The sequence below is a fragment of the Triticum aestivum genome, chromosome 3D, assembly GCF_018294505.1.
Source record: "Triticum aestivum cultivar Chinese Spring chromosome 3D, IWGSC CS RefSeq v2.1, whole genome shotgun sequence".
Lineage (NCBI taxonomy): Eukaryota > Viridiplantae > Streptophyta > Magnoliopsida > Poales > Poaceae > Triticum > Triticum aestivum.
In genome coordinates, this window is record NC_057802.1 from 153,816,523 (window position 1) to 153,837,921 (window position 21,399).

The 21,399-nt window shown below is 50.7% G+C and overlaps 1 pseudogene; it reads left to right on the forward strand.

The window, feature by feature from the left end:
• LOC123076216 (protein SOSEKI 5-like) overlaps window positions 1–21,399 on the forward strand; it is a 39,849-nt pseudogene that overhangs the window by 17,581 nt on the left and 869 nt on the right.

Sequence of the window (21,399 nt, forward strand, 5' to 3'; positions counted from 1 at the left end):
ACGGGGCGGCGTGGGCGACGCCGGGTGCGGCGCGGCTGGCAAAGGAGCAGGACGGGCGGGGCTTGCGGCCCAGGCGCGGCGCGGGGAAGGGTGTCGCGGCGACATGTGCGCGCATGGCGAGGCGGGTGTCGGTGTCAAAACCGGCGGATCTCGGGTAGGGGGTCCCGAACTGTGCGTCTAAGGCGGATGGTAACAGGAGGCGGGGGACACAATGTTTACCCAGGTTCGGGCCCTCTCGACGGAGGTAATTCCCTACTTCCTGCTTGATTGATCTTGATGATATGAGTATTACAAGAGTTGAGCTACCACGAGATCGTAGAGGCTAAACCCTAGAAGCTAGCCTATGATTATGATTGTTGTTCTAGTCCTACAGACTAAACCCTCCGGTTTATATAGACACCGGAGGGGGCTAGGGTTACACAGAGTCGGTTACAAGGGAGGAGATCTACATATCCGAATTGCAAGCTTGTCTTCCACGCAAAGGAGAGCCCATCCGGACACGGGACGAAGTCTTCAATCTTGTATCTTCATAGTCCAACAGTCCGACCAAAGTATATAGTCCGACAGTCCGAGGACCCCCTAATCCAGGACTCCCTCAGTAGCCCCTGAACCAGGCTTCAAATACGATGAGTCCGGCGCGCAGATTGTCTTCTGCATTGCAAGGCGGGTTCCTCCTCCGAATACTCCATAGAAGATTTTGAACACAAGGATCGTGTCCGGCTCTGCAAAATAAATTCCACATACCACCGTAGAGAGTATAATATTCCACAAATCTAATCTGCTGACAAGTTTCATAGCGTAACATCACGCCACGACCCGGTCATTATTCGAACCGTTTGTCTCAACCAGCCTGCCACTGCACGTGTTGCGAGGCAGTTTTATTGGCACGTCTTGTCGAAGCAGAGATCGTGTCCCCTTATCACGGGATTCTCATCAATACGGGTGTGGGTAACCCAACCGTGCCATCAATCACGACGCTTGGGGAATAAGCGAGTTTACCAGGCAAGTGGGGAGGCGCAGAATCCCTGCTGCCTTTATAAAGTGATAAGGACTCCCTTTCGCACCCACACTTTCTTCTTCCCGATCCATTCCCCTTCGCTCGAGCTCTAACGCCCAAGCGTTCATCTTCTCCGCCCACAAAGGCCTTCCGAAAATGTCCGGATCCGGAGCAGGAGGCAAGTGGATGGCCTCTACCGTCCGGGAGAAGGATATCAAAAAGCTTCAGGAGGCCGGGTACCTGGCCAAGAAAATCAGCCACCGTCTCCCGACGGTGGGGCAGATCGTCCCTACTCCGGAACCCCACGAGAGGGTTGTATTCCTCCCTCACTTTGTCCGCAGGCTAGGGTTTCCCCTCCATCCGTTCGTTCGCGGCATCATGTATTATTACGGGATCGATCTTCACGATCTATCCCCCAATTCCTTCCTCAACATCTCGACATTCATCGTCGTGTGCGAGGCTTTTCTCCGCATCTCACCACATTTCGGCTTATGGCTGAAGATTTTTAATGTGAATCCCAAGGTAGTGGGCGGCGGGCACGCCGAGTGCGGGGGTGCTATGGCGAGCAAGATGCCCAACGTCACATGGCCAACAGGCACCTTTAACGATTCCGTCAAGGAGTGGCAACAACAGTGGTTTTACATCACCGAGCCGCGCGGTACGGAATGGGCCGCTACTCCCGAGTTTCGATCCGGAGCCCCTCTGCGGCTTACATCCTGGGTCAAGAAGGGCTTGAACTGGTCTTCGTCCGACGAACTGTCGGTGCTCCAGAGGCGCGTTAAAGATATGGAAGACAAGAACATCGAACTTGTCAATGTAGTCTAGTTGATGTTAGTTTGCCGGATCCTGCCTTGTCAACACCAGACTTGCAATCTATGGGAATTCGATCCGGCCAAGCACCAAACCCTGCGAGAGCTCTTTGGCTCCTCGCACAAAGACATCCAGAAGGTGCTTTTCAAGTCCGGCAAATCATGGCCGGACTCAGCCGAGGACCGTGGGTACCAACTGTCCCACCCTGCAAGCTCGGTAAGTCATCATACATTTTAGCAGCATAACCCAAAGGAAATGCTTAATGTGTTTTCCACAACTCTCCTAGGGCCGGACGAAGAAGGCGGAGCGGATCCACTGTCCGGCCCCGCTGCCCGAAGAACCGGCCGTCCCACTTCTGACGAAGATGCTGGTCCCGGCGCCTTACAAGGTGCCGAAGAAGATGGCCGAGAAGGAGGCCAAAAAGACCCGGGGCGGCCTTCGTCGCCGCGGCACTTCGGACACAATATCCGAAGGCTCCAATGCCCGTTCCGCCTCCGAAGAGGACGAGGAGGAGGAGGAAGATGAATCCCCCGCGGGGGGAAGAAAGAAGAGGACGGCCTCCGCAGACTTGGAGGCCGAGTCGCCTAAAAGGGGAAAAGCTCCTCTTCCGGAAGAGTCCACTGCCGCCGCCGACAGCGGCCCGGCGTGGGATCCCAGGGCCCAGCCCCTGGTGAACTCGTGAGTATGTAAAGTCTGAATACGTTTATGCGTCCAGACTCATCATGGCATAATATTTTAACCTGAGCCATATTTTCTGTAGTCCGGTGAGGTCCCGCACCAAACAATCCTCATCAGAGGATTTGCTGAGCTCGGATGCTATGGAGAGCGGGACGCCCCTCGAAGGCCCCTTCCCCCAAACAGGTGGATAACACCGAGGCTTCGGCCCAGAAGGACCCCGGCCAAGGAGGGGAGGAAAAGATCATGAAGGCGGCGCCTGGAGGTCAAACTTCAGGGGTCGGACACATGGGGGAGAAGATTCCCATGGGAGTTGACGGCGGAGGCCATCTTGAATTTGGCTCCCAGCCGGATGCAATTCCGGAGACCAATACGGCTCCAGAATCAAGCAGGCGGCCTCCCTCGGCTGGAGGGGGCGTTCCTGTTCCACCGGCAACCTCTGTCCAACCAGAGGTGTCAGATGCTTTATTGGCGGCGCTGAAGAGCGCCTCCATCGTCGATGAACACCGTGCCCTTATGGGTGCGGAGATTGAGAAGATTCAGTCTGCTGAAAGTGGACTGAATGAAGCCTGTATCAGCCTTATAAAAGGTTTTGAGGTATGTTTTATGAGGTTGCGAAGAGTGTCATGGTATGGATAGTAGCCCCTGATACACTGTTCGGTGAAAGAAAGAACCAGACATAGGATCAAATTTATGTTCGCAGGAAGACTCACTTGATGACATCTATCTCTCTTATATGCAGGCGTATGTAGCAGCTGCTGCCTCTCATACTGCAGAGGTCTCCGGACTGAATCAAAGTCTGGAGCGGGCCGAAGAAGAACTTGGCCGGTTGAAAATGCAGGTGGGAGATAAACAAGGTATGCGCAAGGATTGTTCGCGTTTATTGCGAACGAATTTTCAGTATGATAAAATATGTTTCATAATTTGCGCTAGGGATGATGACCGAAGTCGAGGCTCTTAAGAAGGCTGTGGCCGAGGCCGAGAAAAAGGCAGCCACAGAGAAGGCTCTTCGTGAGAAGCACGAGGCCAGGGTTGTTGAAGCTGAGCAGGAGCTTCAAGAGGCCGTGAAGAAATGCGAGACCTTGGAGCAGAGTTTGACGGAGAAGGAATCCGAACTCACCAAGGCTCATCAGGCCACGAGCGATGCCCGGGGGGGAACCCGAAGCGCCCTGCAGGAGATCCAAGAGGCGAGGAAGATCGCGGCAGGTAAGGCTTTTTCCATATAAAGCAAGTATTTGAGTTGAAAATTATGTTTATAATTTTGAATTCGGATTTCTCCAGGGGTATTTGCGGAGTTGCCCCGCAGCATATCGGATGCTGCCCAATTCTACCGAGCCGAAGAAAGGAACACTGTGGATAAGCTCTTCTGGTCGCATTATTTGGCACCGAATTATCCGGTACCCTTTGCCGATCAACTGAAACAGCTGATCGAACTTCATAAGGCGGCGGAACTAGCCATGAAGGATTTGATTATCCGGCTATGGCCCGCCGAGCCGATCCCAATCAGCTCCTTTGGGCTCGTGAAGCGGCTTGTGAGTGCCTGCCCTCGACTTGACGTCATCAAGCGGTCGGTCTGTATAGAGGGTGCGCGAATGGCCTTCGCCCGCGCAAAGGTGCACTGGGGGAAGATGGATGCTGAAAAGCTGATGACCGAAGGACCGCCAGAGGGGAAGGAGCACCGCAAGCCCGAGTTATATTATGAGAGTGTCCTGAAAGGATCCTACCTTGCAGCGGAGCTATGCACCAAGGACATTATATTTCCATGAATGCAAATCATGTTGTCCTTTGTAATGTTTGAACAAGGTCATTTATATTATTTATTGCCTGTTATATAAAAGTTTATCCTCCTGCGCGGCCGTTTTATATATTAATCCTGAGAGTTGGCCAGTTGTCGGCTTCTGCCCCCACGTAAAAAGTACGGGGGTGTTCGGGATAAACCTGATCACTCTTTATCCCAGTTTTGGGTCCTTCGAAGGAGGTGTTCAGCACAACGAACCAGGCAATCGGACTATAGGGCTTTATCACTCTCACTTAGCCATAGGAGCTTTAGGAAGGTAGGCGCAGCCCCTGGTGTTCGGAAGACCGCACGAGGGGCTCTATAAGCACCTGATCGGAAGAAAAACCGATCCATCGCACGCTGCATTGGTTATGGCATTATGCGGGAGAAATCCTTAAAGATTTTACAACCTCTCGAACAGCTGACCAGCTCTCGCCGTATCATGACAGTCCGTTTTCGGCTTTCTCTACTGAGGTGCTCGTCCGGAAGAACCGGGACACAATCGCAGTAGTTCTCCCAGTGCTACCTTAGCCGATATAGCGGAACGTAAGGTACCAAAACATGGGAGCCGGGCAAACCCAACTATTGACCCAAGACATGATTCGGAGCTGATGCATATAATGCTATAGGTTCGGGGTGCCGAACTTCCGTGAAGGTGTTCGGACTTTATTGCCGTATTATGAGTAAAAAGAAGCCCCTGGCATGTTAAAAGGCATATTGCGGTGTACGGATGCCACTTGACAAAAGAATTTTAATAAGAAATAACAGCAGAAAAGTGTCATATAAATCCACATGTTGTATTTGAATAGTACGTCGATGCGTATGAGTACAGGTAATGTGATAAAAAAGAAATATGACTGTGGAACCTGCTGAGACCAGGGGAGAAGAAGTTGTGTGCGGATCCGGAGTATATTCGGATGGTCATCGCGGGGAATATCTAAGGATTACCTTGCGCGTTCGAGCTGCCTCCATATCGCCCGTCCTGGTCGGCGCAAAGGTGAACCTGCAAAGGAAATATAAGAAATGTTTGTGTGCCGGAGAGCGGTTGAGCCGCTGTGTGCGGCCTGTCCTGGCCTTCGCCGGAGTGTTTACTTGAGCTCTGGACGAGCCAGGCTATCCTGCCGCAAAGTAATTCGGAGTCCTTTGGCGGTGTCCGGAAGCCTGGCCGTCGAATCGAGGTTCGGCTGCAAGGTGCTGCTCGTTGCTTCTGCTGTTAAGGCAGCGGTGTACTCGTTGGTGCCGAATGAAAGTTCGGCCTTGCCCTTAACCGTGATGATGCTGCGTGGACCGGGCATCTTGAGCTTACGGTAGGCATAATGTGGCACCGCGTTGAATCGAGCGAACGCGGTTCGTCCAAGCAGTGCCTGATAATCACCGCGGAAAGGAACGATTTCGAAGATTAACTCTTCGGTACGGTAATTGTCTGGTGATCCGAAGACTACCTCAAGGGCAATGGAGCCTATAGAGCTGGCTTCCACACCTGGTATAATGCATCTGAAAGTGGCTTTAGTGGGTTTGATCACCTAATGATCAATGCCCATTTTGCGCACTGTGTCCTAGTAAAGCAGGTTTAGACTGCTGCCTCCGTCCATAAGGACTCGTGTGAGGTGGAACCCGTCAATTATTGGGTCGAGGACTAGTGCGGCTGGATTGCCCTGGTTGGCATTAACCAGACGATCTGTGCGGTTGAAGGTGACCGGCCCTAGTTTATATTGTGGGACGACCAGTTCCGTTAAGTCGGCATCCCTAAGGGTGTGCATCCGGTCCGGATTGGGAATGTGGGTGTTGTTTACCACGTTCACCGTTTGGATTTGCGGGGGAAATTTCTTTTGCCCTCCTGTATTTGGTGATCTGGGCTCTTCGTCGCCATCATCGCCTTGGGACCCCCCCATCTTTGTTTTTGGCGCCTGCCCTGCCGGCTTGTTTGAAGACCCAGCATTCTCTGTTGGTATGGGTGGCTGGCGTTCCTGGGGTGCCATGAATTTGGCATTGGCGGTCGAGTATCCGGTCCAGATTGGACGGACCCGAATTATTATTTTTAAGTGGCCCTTTCCGCTGACCGGACTTAGAGCCACTAAATCCGGCATTAACTGCCGTATCTCCGGTGTTTTCACCATATTTGCGGCGCTTGTTTTTGTTGCGTCGGGGTTTGCCGTTGCTATCTCTGGCCTCTGATGTGCCATGGTTGCTTGCTGTGTCGTTGCTACGGGCCAACCAGCTATCCTCACCCGCGCAAAAGCGGGTCATGAGTGTCGTGAGGGCTGCCATGGATTTTGGCTTCTCCTGGCCGAGATGTCGGGCGAGCCACTCGTCACAGATGTTATGTTTAAAGGCCGCTAGGGCTTCGACATCCGGAAAATCGACAATTTGGTTCTTTTTAGTTAGGAACCGAGTCCAGAATTTCCTGGCTGACTCTACGGGCTGTTGTATTATGTGACTTAAATCATCAGCATCCAGTGGTCGCACATAAGTGCCCTGGAAATTGTCCAGGAATGCGTCTGCCAGGTTCTCCCAACTTCTGATGGAGTTTGTCGGCAGGCTATTCAGCCAATGCCGAGCTGGCCCTTTGAGTTTTAGTGGGAGATACTTGATGGCGTGTAGATCGTCCCCACGGGCCATGTTAATGTGGAGGAAGAAGTCTTCAATCCATACCGCGGGGTCTGTAGTACCATCATATGATTCAATGTTCACGGGTTTAAACCCTTATGGGAATTCATGATCCATCACTTCATCAGTGAAGCATAGGGGGTGTGCGGCGCCTCTGTGCTGGGCTATGTCACGACGCAGTTCATACGAGTCTTGTCTGCTGTATTCGGCCCGGCCGGATTTGCTTTTAGTGTATCCGGCGTGACGATCATCGTCACGCGTTGGGGCGCGCCCCCGTGATCTGTAGATCGATCTTGTATGTCCTGCTTTGTTTTCCAATACGTCTCGCAGGTCCCGCGTGTTGCCCCGGGCCTTGGTGTTTTTGTTTGAATGGCGGCGGGGTGCGGGCTGAACTTCGGGCTGATATGCCACTCTGTCCCGGCCACGAGGTGGCCGATCAGCCGCATCATACGCTGGTAATGTAGGTTTTAATGCTTCCTCCTCGAGTTGGGGTAGCAACCTGCGCTTTGGGTAACTCTTGGTTGGGCGTTCGAGTTCGTATTCCTCGGCCGCCAGGACCTCAGTCCATCTATCTGCTAGCAGATCTTGGTCAGCTTGAAGCTGCTGCTACTTTTTCTCCAGGCTTTTTGCTGTTGCTATAAGCCGGCGCTTAAAGCGCTCCTGTTCGACGGGATCCTCGGGCACGATAAATTCTTCGTCGCCGAGGCTCACCTCGTCTTCGGAGAGGGGCATGTAATTGTCATCCTCAGATTCTCCGTCAGCTGCCTGTTCCTTAGGGCTAGCTTGCCCGTCCTCCTGCTCGAAGCCTGGCTGGAGGGGATTGTCTTTGTCTTCGGCATTATCTGCAGCGTTATTGCCTCTTGTGCCGGTATCGCTGCTTTTGCTATGGCGGGGCTGTTGGAAATATGCCCTAGAGGCAATAATAAATGGTTATTATTATATTTCTTTGTTCATGATAATTGTCTATTGTTCATGCTATAATTGTATTGTCCGGAAATCGTAATACATGTGTGAATACATAGACCACAACGTGTCCCTAGTAAGCCTCTAGTTGACTAGCTCGTTGATCAACAGATAGTCATGGTTTCCTGACTATGGACATTGGATGTCATTGATAACGAGATCACATCATTAGGAGAATGATGTGATGGACAAGACCCAATCCTAAGCATAGCATAAAAGATCGTGTAGTTTCGTTTGCTAGAGCTTTTCCAATGTCAAGTATCTTTTCCTTAGACCATGAGATCGTGCAACTCCCGGATACCGTAGGAGTGCTTTGGGTGTGCCAAACGTCACAACGTAACTGGGTGACTATAAAGGTGCATTACGGGTATCTCCGAAAGTGTCTGTTGGGTTGGCACGGATCGAGACTGGGATTTGTCACTCCGTGTGACGGAGAGGTATCTCTGGGCCCACTCGGTAATGCATCATCATAATGAGCTCAATGTGACTAAGGCGTTAGTCACGGGATCATGCATTGCGGTACGAGTAAAGAGACTTGCCGGTAATGAGATTGAACAAGGTATTGGGATACCGACGATCGAATCTCGGGCAAGTAACATACCGATTGACAAAGGGAATTGCATACGGATTGATTGAATCCTCGACACCGTGGTTCATCCGATGAGATCATCGTGGAACATGTGGGAGCCAACATGGGTATCCATATCCCGTTGTTGGTTATTGACCGGAGAGGCGTCTCGGTCATGTCTGCATGTCTCCCGAACCCGTAGGGTCTACACACTTAAGGTCCGGTGACGCTAGGGTTGTAGAGATATATGTATGCGGAAACCCGAAAGTTGTTTGGAGTCCCGGATGAGATCCCGGACGTCACAAGAGGTTCCGGAATAGTCCGGAGGTGAAGAATTATATATAGGAAGTCAAGTTTCGGCCACCGGGAAAGTTTCGGGGGTTACCGGTATTGTACCGGGACCACCGAAAGGGTCCCGGGGGTCCACCGGGTGGGGCCACCTATCCCGGAGGGCCCCGTGGGCTGAAAGTGGAAGGGAACCAGCCCTTAGTGGGCTGGGGTGCCCCCCTTGGGCCTCCCCCCATGCGCCTAGGGTTGGGAACCCTAGGGGGGAGCTCCCCCCTTGCCTTGGGGGGCAAGGCAACCCCTTCCCCCCTTGGCCGCCGCCCCCCCTTGGAGATCCCAACTCCCAGGGCTGGCGCACCCCCCCAGGGGCCTATATAAAGGGGGGGGGAGGGAGGGCAGCGACAGACAGCCTTGGGCGCCTCCCTCCTCCCCTGCAACACCTCTCTCTCTCTCGCAGAAGCTCGGTGAAGCCCTGTCGGAGACTCGCTACATCCACCACCACGCCGTCGTGCCGCTGGATCTCCATCAACCTCTCCTTCCCCCTTGCTGGATCAAGAAGGAGGAGACGTCGCTGCACCGTACGTGTGTTGAACGCGGAGGTGCCGTCCGTTCGGCACTCGGTCATCGGTGATTTGGATCACGGCGAGTACGACTCCGTCATCCACGTTCATTGGAACGCTTCCGCTCGCGATCTACAAGGGTATGTAGATGCACTCCTTTCCCCTCGTTGCTAGTAGACTCCATAGATGCATCTTGGTGAGCGTAGGAAAATTTTAAATTATGCTACGATTTCCAACAGTGGCATCATGAGCCAGGCCTATGCGTAGTTACTATGCACGAGTAGAACACAAAGCAGTTGTGGGCGTTGAGTTTGCCAATTCTTCTTGCCGCTACTAGTCGTTTCTTGTTTCGGCGGCATTGTAGGATGAAGCGGCCCGGACCGACCTTACACGTACGCTTACGTGAGACAGGTTCCACCGACTGACATGCACTAGTTGCATAAGGTGGCTAGCGGGTGTCTGTCTCTCCTACTTTAGTCGGAACGGATTCGATGAAAAGGGTCCTTATGAAGGGTAAATAGAAATTGGCAAATCACGTTGTGGTCATACGTAGGTAAGAAAACGTTCTTGCTAGAAACCTACAAACCACGTAAAAACTTGCAACAACAATTAGAGGACGTCTAACTTGTTTTTGCAGCAAGTGCTATGTGATGTGATATGGCTAGAAGATGTGATGAATGATATATGTGATGTATGAGATTGATCATATTCTTGTAATAGGAATCACGACTTGCATGTCGATGAGTATGACAACCGGCAGGAGCCATAGGAGTTGTCTTTATTATTTTGCATGACCTGCGTGTCATTGAATAACGCCATGTAATTTACTTTACTTTGTTGCTAAACGCGTTAGCCATACAAGTAGAAGTAATCATTGGCGTGACGACTTCATGAAGACACAATGATGGAGATCATGATGATGGAGATCATGGTGTCATGCCGGTGACGAAGATGATCATGGTGCCCCGAAGATGGAGATCAAAGGAGCATGATGATATTGGCCATATCATGTCACTATTTGATTGCATGTGATGTTTATCATGTTTTTGCATCTTATTTGCTTAGAACGACGGTAGTAAGTAAGATGATCCCTTATAATAATTTCAAGAAAGTGTTCACCCTAACTGTGCACCGTTGCGAAGGTTCGTTGTTTCGAAGCACCACGTGATGATCGGGTGTGATAGATTCTAACGTTCGAATACAACGGGTGTTGACGAGCCTAGCATGTACAGACATGGCCTCGGAACACACGCAATACACTTAGGTTGACTTGACGAGCCTAGCATGTACAGACATGGCCTCGGAACACGGAGGACCGAAATGTTGGAAATATGCCCTAGAGGCAATAATAAATGGTTATTATTATATTTCTGTGTTCATGATAATAGTCTTTTATTCATGCTATAATTGTATTGTCCGGAAATCGTAATACATGTGTGAATACATAGACCACAACCTGTCCCTAGTAAGCCTCTAGTTGACTAGCTCGTTGATCAACAGATAGTCATGGTTTCCTGACTATGGACATAGGATGTCATTGATAACGGGATCACATCATTAGGAGAATGATGTGATGGACAAGACCCAATCCTAAGCATAGCATAAAAGATCGTGTAGTTTCGTTTGCTAGAGCTTTTCCAATGTCAAGTATCTTTTCCTTGGACCATGAGATCGTGCAACTCCCGGATACCGTAGGAGTGCTTTGGGTGTGCCAAACGTCACAACGTAACTGGGTGACTATAAAGGTGCATTACGGGTATCTCCGAAAGTGTCTGTTGGGTTGGCACGGATCGAGACTGGGATTTGTCACTCCGTGTAAACGGAGAGGTATCTCTGGGCCCACTCGGTAATGCATCATCATAATGAGCTCAATGTGACTAAGGCGTTAGTCACGGGATCATGCATTGCGGTACGAGTAAAGAGACTTGCCGGTAACGAGATTGAACAAGGTATTGGGATACCGACGATCGAATCTCGGGCAAGTAACATACCGATTGACAAAGGGAATTGCATACGGATTGATTGAATCCTCGACACCGTGGTTCACCCGATGATATCATCGTGGAACATGTGGGAGCCAACATGGGTATCCAGATCCCGCTGTTGGTTATTGACCGGAGAGGCGTCTCGGTCATGTCTGCATGTCTCCCGAACCTGTAGGGTCTACACACTTAAGGTCCGGTGACGCTAGGGTTGTAGAGATATATGTATGCGGAAACCCGAAAGTTGTTCGGAGTCCCGGATGAGATCCCGGACGTCACGAGAGGTTCCGGAATGGTCCAGAGGTGAAGAATTATATATAGGAAGTCCAGTTTTGGCCACCGGGAAAGTTTCGGGGGTTATCGGTATTGTACCGGGACCACCGGAAGGGTCCCGGGGGTCCACCGGGTGGGGCCACCTGTCCCGGAGGGCCCCGTGGGCTGAAAGTGGAGGGGAACCAGCCCCTAATGGGCTGGGGCGCCACTTTGGGCCTCCCCCCATGCGCCTAGGGTTGGGAACCCTAGGGGGGGGAGTTTCCCCTTGCCTTGGGGGGCAAGGCAACCCCTTCCCCCTTGGCCGCCGCCCCCCCCTTGGAGATCCCATCTCCAAGGGCTGCGCACCCCCCCTTGGGGGCCTATATAAAGGGGGGGGAGGGAGGGCAGCATACTACAGCCTTTGGCGCCTCCCTCCTCCCCTGCAACACCTCTCTCTCTCGCGCAGAAGCTCGACGAAGCCCTGCCGGAGAGCCGCTACATCCACCACCACGCCGTCGTGCTGTTGGAACTCCATCAACCTCTCCTCCCCCCTTGCTGGATCAAGAAAGGAGGAGACGTCGCTGCACCGTACGTGTGTTGAACGCGGAGGTGCCGTCCGTTCGGCACTCGGTCATCGGTGATTTGGATCACGGCGAGTACGACTCCGTCATCCACGTTCATTGGAACGCTTCCGCTCGCGATCTACAAGGGTATGTAGATCCACTCCTTTCCCCTCGTTGCTAGTAGACTCCATAGATGCATCTTGGTGAGCGTAGGAAAATTTTAAATTATGCTACGATTCCCAACAGTGGTATCAGAGCCAGGCCTATGCGTAGTTACTATGCACGAGTAGAACACAAAGAAGTTGTGGGCGTTGATGTTGCCAATTCTTCTTGCCGCTACTAGTCGTTTCTTGTTTCGGCGGCATTGTAGGATGAAGCGGCCCGGACCGACCTTACACGTACGCTTACGTGAGACAGGTTCCACCGACTGACATGCACTAGTTGCATAAGGTGGCTAGCGGGTGTCTGTCTCTCCTACTTTAGTCGAAACGGATTCGATGAAAAGGGTCCTTATGAAGGGTAAATAGAAATTGGCAAATCACGTTGTGGTCATACGTAGGTAAGAAAACGTTCTTGCTAGAAACCTACAAACCACGTAAAAACTTGCAACAACAATTAGAGGACGTCTAACTTGTTTTTGCAGCAAGTGCTATGTGATGTGATATGGCCAGAAGATGTGATGAATGATATATGTGATGTATGAGATTGATCATATTCTTGTAATAGGAATCACGACTTGCATGTCGATGAGTATGACAACCGGCAGGAGCCATAGGAGTTGTCTTTATTATTTTGTATGACCTGCGTGTCATTGAATAACGCCATGTAAATTACTTTACTTTATTGCTAAACGCGTTAGCCATAGAAGTAGAAGTAATCGTTGGCGTGACGACTTCATGAAGACACAATGATGGAGATCATGATGATGGAGATCATGGTGTCATGCCGGTGACGAAGATGATCATGGTGCCCCGAAGATGGAGATCAAAGGTCGAGCATGATGATATTGGCCATATCATGTCACTATTTGATTGCATGTGATGTTTATCATGTTTTTGCATCTTATTTGCCTAGAACGACGGTAGCAAGTAGGATGATCCCTTATAATAATTTCAAGAAAGTGTTCACCCTAACTGTGCACCGTTGCGAAGGTTCGTTGTTTCGAAGCACCACGTGATGATCGGGTGTGATAGATTCTAACGTTCGAATACAACGGGTGTTGACGAGCCTAGCATGTACAGACATGGCCTCGGAACACACGCAATACACTTAGGTTGACTTGACGAGCCTAGCATGTACAGACATGGCCTCGGAACACGGAGGACCGAAAGGTCGAGCATGAGTCGTATAGAAGATACGATCAACATGGAGATGTTCACCGATCTTGACTAGTCCGTCTCACGTGATGATCGGACACAGCCTAGTTAAACTCGGATCATGTTTCACTTAGATGACTAGAGGGATGTCTATCTGAGTGGGAGTTCATTATATAATTTGATTAGATGAACTTAATTATCATGAACTTAGTCTAAAATCTTTACACTATGTCTTGTAGATCAAATGGCCAACGTTGTCCTCAATTTCAACGTGTTCCTAGAGAAAACCAAGCTGAAAGATGATGGCAGCAACTATACGGACTGGGTCCGGAACCTGAGGATCATCCTCATAGTAGCCAAGAAAGATTATGTCTTAGAAGCACCGCTAGGTGAAGCACCAATCCCAGAAAACCAAGACGTTATGAATGCTTGGCAGCAGCGTGCTGATGATTACTCCCTCGTTCAGTGCGGCATGCTTTACAGCTTAGAACCGGGTCTCCAAAAACGTTTTGAGAAACATGGAGCATATGAGATGTTCGAGGAGCTGAAACTGGTTTTTCAAGCTCATGCCCGGGTCGAGAGATATGATGTCTCCGACAAGTTCTTCAGCTGTAAAATGGAGGAAAATAGTTCTGTTAGTGAGCACATACTCAGAATGTCTGGGTTGCATAACCGCTTGTCTCAGCTGGGAGTCAATCTCCCGGATGACGCGGTCATTGACAGAATCCTCCAGTCGCTTCCACCAAGCTACAAGAGCTTTGTGATGAACTTCAATATGCAGGGGATGGAAAAGACCATTCCTGAGGTATATTCAATGCTGAAATCAGCTGAGGTAGAGATCAGAAAAGAACATCAAGTGTTGATGGTGAGTAAAACCACTAAGTTCAAGAAGGGCAAGGGTAAGAAGAACTTCAAGAAGGACGGCAAGGTAGTTGCCGCGCCCGGTAAACCAGTTACTGGGAAGAAGTCGAAGAACGGACCCAAGCCCGAGACTGAGTGCTTTTATTGCAAGGGAAGTGGTCATTGGAAGCGGAACTGCCCCAAATACTTAGCGGACAAGAAGAAGGCCGGCAACACCAAAGGTATATGTGATATACATGTAATTGATGTGTACCTTATCAGTACTCGTAGTAGCTCCTGGGTATTTGATACCGGTGCGGTTGCTCATATTTGTAACTCAAAATAGGAACTACGGAATAAACGGAGACTGGCGAAGGACGAGGTGACGATGCGCGTCGGGAATGGTTCCAAGGTCGATGTGATCGCCGTCGGCACGCTACCTCTGCATCTACCCACGGGATTAGTTTTAAACCTCAATAATTGTTATTTAGTGCCAGCTTTGAGCATGAACATTGTATCTGGATCTTGTTTAATTCGAGATGGCTACTCATTTAAATCCGAGAATAATGGTTGTTCTATTTATTTGAGAGATATGTTTTATGGTCATGCCCCGCTGGTCAATGGTTTATTTTTGATGAATCTCGAACGTGATGTTACACATGTTCATAGTGTGAATACCAAAAGATGTAAAGTTGATAACGATAGTCCCACATACTTGTGGCACTGCCGCCTTGGTCACATTGGTGTCAAGCGCATGAAGAAGCTCCATGCAGATGGACTTTTGGAGTCTCTTGATTACGAATCATTTGACACGTGCGAACCATGCCTCATGGGTAAGATGACCAAGACTCCGTTCTCCGGAACAATGGAGCGAGCAACCAACTTATTGGAAATCATACATACCGATGTGTGTGGTCCAATGAGTGTTGAGGCTCGAGGAGGGTATCGTTATGTTCTCACTCTCACTGATGATTTAAGTAGATATGGGTATGTCTACCTAATGAAACACAAGTCTGAAACCTTTGAAAAGTTCAAGGAATTTCAGAGTGAAGTTGAGAATCAACGTGACAGAAAAATAAAATTCTTACGATCAGATCGTTGTGGAGAATATTTAAGTCACGAGTTTGGTGCACACTTAAGGAAATGTGGAATAGTTTCACAACTCACGCCGCCTGGAACACCTCAGAGAAATGGTGTGTCCGAACGTCGTAATCGCACTCTATTGGATATGGTGCGATCTATGATATCTCTTACTGATTTACCGCTCTCATTTTGGGGCTATGCTTTAGAGACTGCCGCATTCACTTTAATAGGGCTCCGTCGAAATCCGTTGAGACGACACCGTACAAATTATGGTTTGGGAAGAAACCTAAGCTGTCGTTTCTAAAAGTTTGGGGATGCGATGCTTATGTCAAGAAACTTCAACCTGAAAAGCTCGAACCCAAATCGGAAAAATGCGTCTTCATAGGATACCCTAAGGAAACTATTGGGTATACCTTCTACCTCAGATCCGAAGGCAAGATCTTCGTTGCCAAGAACGGGTCCTTTCTGGAGAAGGAGTTTCTCTCGAAAGAATTGAGTGGGAGGAAAGTGGAACTTGATGAGTTGATAGTCACCCCTTCCGAACCGGAAAGTAGCGCAGCGCGGGAAAATGTTCCTGTGGGGCCTACACCGACTGGGGAGGAAGTTAATGATGATGATCATGAAGATTCGGATCAAGTTACTGAACTTCGTAGGTCCACAAGGACACGTTTCGCACCAGAGTGGTACGGCAACCCTGTCCTGGAAATCATGTTGTTAGACAACGGTGAACCTTCGAACTATGAAGAAGCGATGGCGGGCCCGGATTCCGACAAATGGCTAGAAGCCATGAAATCCGAGATAGAATCCATGTATGAAAACAAAGTATGGACTTTGACTGACTTGCCCGATGAGCGGCGAGCCATAGAAAACAAATGGATCTTTAAGAAGAAGACGGACGCAGATGGTAATGTGACCATCTACAAAGCTCTACTTGTCGCTAAGGGTTATCGACAAGTTCAAGGGGTTGACTACGATGAGACTTTCTCACCCGTAGCGAAGCTGAAGTCCGTCCGAATCATGTTAGCAATTGCCGCATACTATGATTATGAGATATGGCAGATGGACGTCAAAACGGCATTCCTTAATGGCTTCCTTAAGGAAGAGTTGTATATGATGCAGCCGGAAGGTTTTGTCGATCCTAAGAATGCTAACAAGGTATGCAAGCTCCAGCGCTCAATCTATGGGCTGGTGCAAGCATCTCGGAGTTGGAACATTCGCTTTGATGAGATGATCAAAGTGTTTGGGTTTACACAGACTTATGGAGAAGCCTGTGTTTACAAGAAAGTGAGTGGGAGCTCTGTAGCATTTCTCATATTATATGTGGATGACATACTATTGATGGGAAATGATATATAATTCTTGGAAAGTATAAAGGCCTATTTGAATAAGTGTTTTTCAATGAAGGACCTTGGAGAAGCTGCTTATATATTAGGCATCAAGATCTATAGAGATAGATCAAGACGCCTCATTGGTCTTTCACAAAGTACATACCTTGACAAGATATTGAAGAAGTTCAGTATGGATCAGTCCAAGAAGGGGTTATTTCCTGTATTGCAAGGTGTGCAGTTGAGCACGGCTCAATGCCCGACCACGGCAGAAGATATAGAAGAGATGAGTGTCATCCCCTATGCCTCGGCCATAGGGTCTATTATGTATGCCATGCTGTGTACCAGACCTGATGTAAACCTTGCCGTAAGTTTGGTAGGAAGGTACCAAAGTAATCCCGGCAAGGAACACTGGACAGCGGTCAAGAATATCCTGAAGTACCTGAAGAGGACTAAGGATATGTTTCTCGTTTATGGAGGTGACGAAGAGCTCGTCGTAAAGGGTTACGTCGACGCTAGCTTCGACACAGATCTGGATGACTCGAAGTCACAGACCGGATACGTGTATATATTGAATGGAGGAGCAGTAAGCTGGTGCAGATGCAAGCAAAGCGTCGTGGCGGGATCTACATGTGAAGCGGAGTACATGGCAGCCTCGGAGGCAGCACAGGAAGCAGTCTGGATGAAGGAGTTCATTACCGACCTAGGGGTGATTCCCAATGCGTCGGGCCCGATGAATCTCTTCTGTGACAACACTGGAGCTATTGCCCTTGCGAAGGAGCCTAGGTTTCACAGGAAGACCAGGCATATCAAGCGTCGCTTCAACTCCATTCGTGAAAGTGTTCAAAATGGAGACATAGATATTTGTAAAGTACACACGGACCTGAATGTAGCAGATCCGTTGACTAAACCTCTCCCTAGGGCAAAACATGATCAACACCAGGACGCAATGGGTGTTCGATTCATCACAATGTAACTAGATTATTGACTCTAGTGCAAGTGGGAGACTGTTGGAAATATGCCCTAGAGGCAATAATAAATGGTTATTATTATATTTCTTTGTTCATGATAATTGTCTATTGTTCATGCTATAATTGTATTGTCCGGAAATCGTAATACATGTGTGAATACATAGACCACAACGTGTCCCTAGTAAGCCTCTAGTTGACTAGCTCGTTGATCAACAGATAGTCATGGTTTCCTGACTATGGACATTGGATGTCATTGATAACGGGATCACATCATTGGGAGAATGATGTGATGGACAAGACCCAATCCTAAGCATAGCATAAAAGATCGTGTAGTTTCGTTTGCTAGAGCTTTTCCAATGTCAAGTATCTTTTCCTTAGACCATGAGATCGTGCAACTCCCGGATACCGTAGGAGTGCTTTGGGTGTGCCAAACGTCACAACGTAACTGGGTGACTATAAAGGTGCATTACGGGTATCTCCGAAAGTGTCTGTTGGGTTGGCACGGATCGAGACTGGGATTTGTCACTCCGTGTGACGGAGAGGTATCTCTGGGCCCACTCGGTAATGCATCATCATAATGAGCTCAATGTGACTAAGGCGTTAGTCACGGGATCATGCATTGCGGTATGAGTAAAGAGACTTGCCGGTAACGAGATTGAACAAGGTATTGGGATACCGACGATCGAATCTCGGGCAAGTAACATACCGATTGACAAAGGGAATTGCATACAGATTGATTGGATCCTCGACACCGTGGTTCATCCGATGAGATCATCGTGGAACATGTGGGAGCCAACATGGGTATCCAGATCCCGCTGTTGGTTATTGACCGGAGAGGCGTCTCGGTCATGTCTGCATGTCTCCCGAACCCGTAGGGTCTACACACTTAAGGTCCGGTGACGCTAGGGTTGTAGGGATATATGTATGCGGAAACCCGAAAGTTGTTCGGAGTCCCGGATGAGATCCCGGACGTCACGAGAGGTTCCGGAATGGTCCGGAGGTGAAGAATTATATATAGGAAGTCAAGTTTCGGCCACCGGGAAAGTTTCGGGGGTTACCGGTATTGTACCGGGACCACCGAAAGGGTCCCGGGGGTCCACCGGGTGGGGCCACCTATCCCGGAGGCCCCCGTGGGCTGAAAGTGGAAGGGAACCAGCCCTTAGTGGGCTGGGGTGCCCCCCTTGGGCCTCCCCCCATGCGCCTAGGGTTGGGAACCCTAGGGGGGGAGCTTCCCCCTTGCCTTGGGGGGCAAGGCAACCCCTTCCCCCCTTGGCCGCCGCCCCCCTTGGAGATCCCATCTCCCAGGGCTGGCGCACCCCCCCAGGGGCCTATATAAGGGGGGGGGGGAGGGAGGGCAGCGACAGACAGCCTTGGGCGCCTCCCTCCTCCCCTGCAACACCTCTCTCTCTCTCTCGCAGAAGCTCGGCGAAGCCCTGCCGGAGACCCGCTACATCCACCACCACGCCGTCGTGCTGCTGGATCTCCATCAACCTCTCCTTCCCCCTTGCTGGATCAAGAAGGAGGAGACGTCGCTGCATCGTACGTGTGTTGAACGCGGAGGTGCCGTCCGTTCGGCACTCGGTCATCGGTGATTTGGATCACGGCGAGTACGACTCTGTCATCCACGTTCATTGGAACGCTTCCGCTCGCGATCTACAAGGGTATGTAGATGCACTCCTTTCCCCTCGTTGCTAGTAGACTCCATAGATGCATCTTGGTGAGCGTAGGAAAATTTTAAATTATGCTACGATTCCCAACAGGGGCTTGGAGCGGCGCCGCTGACGCCGGTGCCTGGGTTGCTTCTCGGAGGGATTATCCCCCGTTGCCTTATCTCCATCGCCTTCTTTGGGGGTGTCCGCCATGTATATATCATATGATGAGGTGGCAGTCCAGCGCCCTGTGGGCGGTGGTTCTTGTTCGTCTCCTGCATCGTCGTCCATACCGTCGATGTCTTCGGAGCCGAAATCGAGCATGTCGGTTAAGTCGTCGACAGTGGCTATTAAGTGGGTGGTGGGTGGGGAACGAATTTCTTCGTCGTCCGCTTCCCACTCCAGCCGGACATAGTTCGACCAAGGGTCTCCTGACACGGAGAGAGACCTTAATGAATTTAGCACGTCGCCCAAGGGTGAGTGCTGAAAGATATCCGCGGAAGAAAACTCCATGATCGGTGCCCAATCAGATTCGATAGGCACGGGCGCATGTGGTTCGGAGCCCGTGGCCGGGGACGAATCCAAGTATCCGACAGCATAGGTCTCATAGGGGGTGAAGTCAGCATTCGGCTCTATCGCCGCCGAGTGCGCGGCCTCCGTGGCGGGGTCTATCCACCCTTCCTCGGACGGCACGATCTTCTCCGGGTCAAGGGCCGGAGTAGCCGCAGGTGTGATCTCCCGAACACTGTCCGACGGCAGAGCTAAGTCATGCTCGTCGTGACTGTGCGGCGCACCTGACATGGGCTCGAATCCGTCGAACGTCAAGTCTCCGCGAATGTCGGCAGTATAGTTCAAGCTTCCAAACTTGACCTGATGGCCAGGGGCGTAGCTTTCGATCTGCTCCAGATGGCCAAGCGAGTTGGCCCGTAGTACGAAGCCGCCGAATACGAAGATATGTCCGGGGAGGAAAGTCTCACCCTGAATCGCATCGTTGTCGATGATCGAAGGAGCCATCAAGCCTTTATTGCGACGGCACAGTGGAACTCTCAATGAAAGCACCAATGTCGGTGTCAAAACCGGCGGATCTCAGGTAAGGGGTCCCGAACTGTGCGTCTAAGGCGGATGGTAACAGGAGGTGGGGGACACAATGTTTACCCAAGTTCGGGCCCTCTCGACGGAGGTAATACCCTACTTCCTGCTTGATTGATCTTGATGATATGAGTATTACAAGAGTTGATCTACCACGAGATCGTAGAGGCTAAACCCTAGAAGCTAGCCTATAATTATGATTGTTGTTCTAGTCCTACGGACTAAACCCTCTGGTTTATATAGACACTGGAGGGGGCTAGGGTTACACAGAGTCGGTTACAAGGGAGGAGATCTACATATCTGAATTGCCAAGCTTGCCTTCCACGCAAAGGAGAGTCCCATCCGGACACGAGACAAAGTCTTCAATCTTGTATCTTCATAGTCCAACAGTCCGGCCAAAGTATATAGTCCGACAGTCCGAGGACCCCCTGATCCAGGACTCCCTCAGCGGGGCAGTGGCTTACGCGAGCGAGACGGCGGCCGGGGGCGCGAGCGCGCGGTGTGTTCATGAGGACGGGGAAAGAAGGAGGAGACCGTGGCTCACGGCGGGGGTAGGGTTCGGGGCAACGGGGCTCGAGGAGGAAGGCGGAGACGACGCGTCGTGGAGGAGGCAGGCCGGCGAGGAGGTCCGGCGAGGTCCTCGGGCGGCGGCGGGTGCGGTCGATCCAGGCGGCGGGGTCATCGGGGGCGGGGGCGTGGTCGCCCCGATCCCGATCTGGATCGGGGGAGGCGAGTGGGGGAAGTGGGGTGACCGGGGGGTTAGGGTTTAACCGTGGGTGGGGGTTATGGGGGAGTGGGGGTGGCCGGTTGGGCCTTTGCCCAGTTAGGCCGGCCAACTGGGCCATCTGGCCCAGTGAGGGTGGGGGTCCTTTTCCTCTCTTCGGTTTCTTTTACTTTTATGAGTAAAGTATCGTTTTCCCCTTGAAATTCTTTCTGATGGACCGATTCCCCCTTAACTTTAATACCGAATCAATCAGCCCCTCAAATCTTTAAAATCGGGTCAAATTCCCCCCAAGGTGGTTTTGGACTTGATGTTGAGTGGTTTAGACCTAGACCATGCTCTTCTCGCTGACTGGACTCGCTGACT